The sequence below is a fragment of the Ursus maritimus genome, assembly GCF_017311325.1.
Source record: "Ursus maritimus isolate PB19 chromosome Y unlocalized genomic scaffold, ASM1731132v1 scaffold_Y2, whole genome shotgun sequence".
NCBI lineage: Eukaryota > Metazoa > Chordata > Mammalia > Carnivora > Ursidae > Ursus > Ursus maritimus.
Window position 1 is genome coordinate 74,823 of NW_024423335.1, and position 5,436 is coordinate 80,258.

The window sequence follows — 5,436 nt, forward strand, 5'->3', positions numbered from 1 at the left end:
GCAGGGATTCTGCTTCTCCCTCTCTCTCCACCCCTGCCTGCTGCTTGTGTGCTCTCTCTCTCAAATAAAAAGGTAAAATCTTAAAACAAACAAACAAACCCATGTTCAATTTCATTTTGTGGACTGATTATGCTGTTTTAAAAACTATATAAATTGTGTATAAAATATGGAGAATCATTCATTAATTATTAAAATACTAACAGTATAGCTCTACTTCTCATTAAATCAAGTAAGTTTAACACACAATGTAAAACATTGGTAACTATAGACATATATTTAGTATTACTGAATAAACGAATATTAGATATAAAAAACTATTACTAATAACTTAATTATTTAATAAATAATAATATGTAACTTACATGATACTATATAATATTTGCTAATTGGTTAAAATATAACATAATGTAATAATACATAATTTATATTATAGGATATCGAGTAATATTTAATATACTAATTATAGAAAAGTCATTCACTTATCTATCTGTGGATATTAAAAGCACACGTAATATTAAAACATGAAATAACTAATCCTTACTAAAAACACTAAGTAGGTTTGACATCTGTTACTGGTCACGATAAACATCACTTACATAAATTGCTCAATAGAAAACAATAAGCACCTGAATTTTTTTAAAGTTACATGAAAATGAAGCCTGTTTTAACTATTCCAGAAAGTACTCCCACAAAAGTACATTCAATTTCAAAGTCCCCATTAATTTTTTAATGTTAAAATAATCAATTATAATACCATTAAATAACAAAAGGACAAGTTATAAAAAGACATAGTGATATTTCAAGTTTGAAATACCAAGCTGTACATGTATTTCAAACAATATCTTCTGCAAGTTTTAAAAAACTACTCCTACATGCAAAATTAACGTGGAATTCATCGGACTACATAACTATGCTTCTTCAAAAAGCCTTAAATAATGAGAAAGAAAGTTTCTATCTGATACCAACGAACAGTTGCAAATAGCATCCAAGGTAGAAACACTTAAGGGTGGTAACACAAGCTTGTTAGGCTTGTACATGGTATGTAGGCCAACCTTTCTACAAACAGTGCTTGGAAAACTAGCCATCTACACGGGAAAGAATTAAGCTGAACCCATCTTACACCATACACAAAAATTAACACGAAATCGATTAGAGATGTTAATATAACAACAAACTATAGAACTGCCATAAGAAAGAAGACATGAAGGAAAATTTTTATAAACCTTAATTTTGGCAATAATTTCCCAGCTATGACACCAACGGCACACAAAACAATAAAAAAACAAATTGAGCTTCATGAAAATTAGAATCTTCTGTGCATGAAAAAAAAAGACTAAACAGAATGAGAAGAAAACCCACAGACAGGGAGAAACTATTTGCAAATCACAGATCTGACAAGGCACCAATATCCAGAGTATATTAAAAAAAAACTCCTATATCTGAACAGGAAAACAAAGAACCCGATTTAAAAAGAAGCAAAGGATTTGAGTAAGTATTTCTCCAAGACAAGCAAATGGTCAATGAGCACTAGAAAACACTTAAAATTGGTCATTACAGAAATGCAAAATAAAATCCCAATGTCTTACTACCAATTCATTTTTTAAAAAGGAAGACGGACAATCTTTTTTAATGAAAGGGAAAAAATGAAGTGCTGACAACAACGTGAAGATTCTGAAATCTTTGTAATGTTGGTGAGAATGTACAACATGCAGGCACTGTATAAAAATAATTTTATTTTTTTCTTAAAGATTTTTATTTATTTGAGAGAGAGAGAGAGAGATTGAGAGAATAAGTGGGAGGAGGGGTAGAGGGAGAAGCAGACACCCCCGGAGCAGGGAGCCCAATGTGGGAGTCAATCCCAGGACCCCGGGATCATGACCTGAGATGAAGGCAGATGGTCAACCAACTAAGCCACCCAAGAACCCTGTAAAAAGTTTTAGCAACAATATTAGTAAGTCAATTATACCATATATTCATCAATTACTCTCCTAGGTATATTTCCAAAAGAACTGGAAAAAGGGACTCAAATACATACCTGTAAACCAATATTCACAGCAGCATTGTTTACAACCACCAAAGTGGAAAACCAAAATGTCCATCAATATGTGAATAAATAAAAAGACTGTTATATATACACAATGTGTATTACTCAACCAAAAAAAGAAATGGAACTTTGGTGTAAGAACATGGATAAACCCTGAAAATATTATGATTAGTGAAATAAGCCAGACACAAGAGGACAAATATTGTGTGATTCTATTTATGTTGAAAGAGACACAAAATAGTACAGGGGTACCAGGGTCTGGGAGACAAAGGAATGAGAAACTATAGTTTAATAGGTGCAGAATGTTTGTAGTATGCTGGAAAACATGGGTGGTGACAGAGAACATTATTAATATACTTAGTGTCTCTGAATTGTACACCTAAATGATGCACACACGTAAATGTCTAAAATAATCAGCATTATGCATGATATACTACAATAAAAATAATACTATAATAATTCAAGATAATACCTGAAAAAAATTAGGCTACCCTACATATAATGCATTTCATACATTTAAAGGCTTAAAATGTATGCTGGGGGCCCCTGGATGGCACAGTAGGTTAAGCAACTGACTCTTCGTTTCAGTTCGGATTATGAGTTCAGAGTTGTGAGGTCAAGCTCCATGTTAGGCTCTGATCTCAGCAACAATCCTGAAGTTTCTCTCTCCCTCTTCCTCTGCCCTTCTCTGTGTGTGCTCTCTCTAAAATTAATAAATCTTTAAAAAATAATTACACATATACTTCCTGAAATGGGACAAATTATTAACATGAATATGGCTCTTAAACAGTAAATACTTTCATCATCAATGCACCAATATTAAGGACTATTAAAAACCAATAATGTACAAAACCATGCAGACACTGAGGATACGATGTTCCAATAAATAAACCCGTTTTTAACAATATTCAATTCTGATCATGATATGTTGCGTACTATGGACATGCAAGATGTTAACGCTGAAGAAACTCTGATAAGCTCTATGAACTCTTTGTACTATTTCTTACATGTAAATTTGCTATAATCTGAAAATACAAAGTTAATAATAAAACCAAAACTGAAAAGTGAATTTACTCAAGAAATATCCAACATTTGAACACTGTGAATATTTCTGAATACTGCTTTTATTTTCTCATTGTGAAAAGCCAAATATGTTTCCTTACTGTGATAAAAGAGCAACACAAAGCTATTTTAAAATATGTGTACTATTAAAAGCAAAACATATTTAATAAATGCTTTCTTTTGCACAAGAATGGCATAACAGTAATACTTCATGCTTATTTATTACATACTTCACACTTACTTATTACAATGTAATGTGCGAAAAAAGATCTTTCCTAAATGAGTCATCAAATTGACCCTAAAAGAATTTATGATAGTATTTCAGTACTATTACTACTGTAACCCCCCCAAAAGAGTTGTCTATCATTTAAATCTCCCTACATTTAATCTCAATATTCAGATCCAACAATGAAATCCATCTTGCAGAAGCAGAAATTTTTAAAGCAGCAGAAAAATTACTCCTTTAATGTTCCAAACCCAAGACAATATGAAATATTAAACATTTTCAAACAGTGAAAACCTAGAAAACCTTTAACAAAATGCAAAGGTAACAAAGGCAAAACAACAACAAAAACCCAAGCACAGGAAACCTTCAGCAAAATTAAAGGGCAATACACCAAATGAGAAAAAATATCTACAAAATCACTTATAAGAGGTTAATATCCAAAATACATAAAGAACTCATTAAAAAGAGTTGCAAAAAAAAAGAAACAATCTGATTAAAAATACGTAGAGTATCTGAAGTGACATTTTTCCAAGGAAGACTAAACATGGCCTACCAGTGCATGAAAAGATACTCAACATTACTCAACACCAGGGAACTGAAAATCCAAACCATAATGAGATATTACCTCACACCTGTCAGAACAGATAGTATCAAGAAAACAAAAAATAACAAGTGTTGGCAAGGATCTGGAGAAAATGCACTGTTGTGGTACTGTAAACTGGTTCAGCTTTTGTAGAAAACAGTATAGAAATTCCTCAAAAAATTAAAAATTCCACTACAATACGATTCAGCAATCCTACTTCAGGGTAGGACCTAGAGGGTATTATGTTTTGTGAAGTAAGACAAATATCATATGATCTCAGGTATATGGAGAATATAAAAATTTCAAAAAACTTGAATTTAAAAAATAAAAAGCAATCAGAAAAAGACATTTTCATCAATAAATAGTGTTGGGAAAACTGGACAGCAACATGCAAAAGAATGAAACTGGACCACTTAGACCATACACAAAACTAAATTCAGAATGGATTAAAGACCTAAATGTGAGATATGAAACCATTAAAATCCTAGAAGAGAGCACATGGAGTAACCTCCTAGACACTGGCCATAGCAACATTTTTCCAGAGATGTCTCCTGAGGTAAGGGAAATAAAAGCAAAATAAACTATTGGGACTTCAACAAAATCAAAAGCTTCTGGGGGCGCCTGGGTTGGTTAAGCATCTCACTCTCGATTTCGGGTCCAGTCATGATCTCAGCGTCATGATACCAAGTCCTGCATCGGGTACCAGGCTGGGCATGGAGCCTGCTTGAGATATTCTCCCCCTTTCTCTTTGCCCCTCCCCCAGTCTCCCTCTCTTAAAAAAAACAAAAAACAAACAAAAAAAACCTTTCTAAATAGCAAAGGAAACAATCAGGAAAGCTAAAAGGCAACACAACATACTATAGGCGTTGGCCAGCATACAGGCAAAAAGGAATCCTCTTGCAAAGTTAGTGGGAATGCAAACTGGTGCAGCCACTCTGGAATACAGTATGCAGAGCCCTCAAAGAGTAAAAAAGAGCTCATCCTATGATCCAGCAATCTACTGGGTTAGAATACTAACTGAAAGGGATACATGCGTCCATATGTTTACTGAAGCATTTTTTTTTACAATAGCCAAGTTATGGAAATAGCCTAATGTCTACTGATAGACAAATGGAAAAAGAGGATATGGTATACTGATACAACAGACTATTATTCAGCCATTTAAAAGAATGGAACCTTGCCATTTGCAATGACACAGATTGACCTTGAGAGTACAATGTTAAGTGAAGTTAGTCAGAGAAAGACAAATACCATATGATCTCATTCATATGTGGAAATTAAGAAACAAAACAAACAAGAAAAGGGAAAAAAAAACAAAACAAAACAGAGCAAACCGAAAAACAGACTCTTAACTCTGGAAAACAAACTGATGGTTACCAGAGGGGAGGGAGTAGGAGGATGGTTGAAAAGGTGATGAGAATTAAGGAACACACTTGTGATGAGCACTGAGTGTTGTATGAAGTGTTGAATCACTGTACAACTGAAATTAATACATAAAACTCTGTATGTTAACTATATTGA

At 33.1% G+C, this 5,436-nt stretch overlaps 1 protein-coding gene across 1 annotated transcript in view; it reads right to left on the minus strand.

Moving 5' to 3' along the window:
• The window catches only part of LOC103680203 (lysine-specific demethylase 6A-like), a 143,311-nt gene that overhangs the window by 74,805 nt on the left and 63,070 nt on the right, over nt 1-5,436 (minus strand).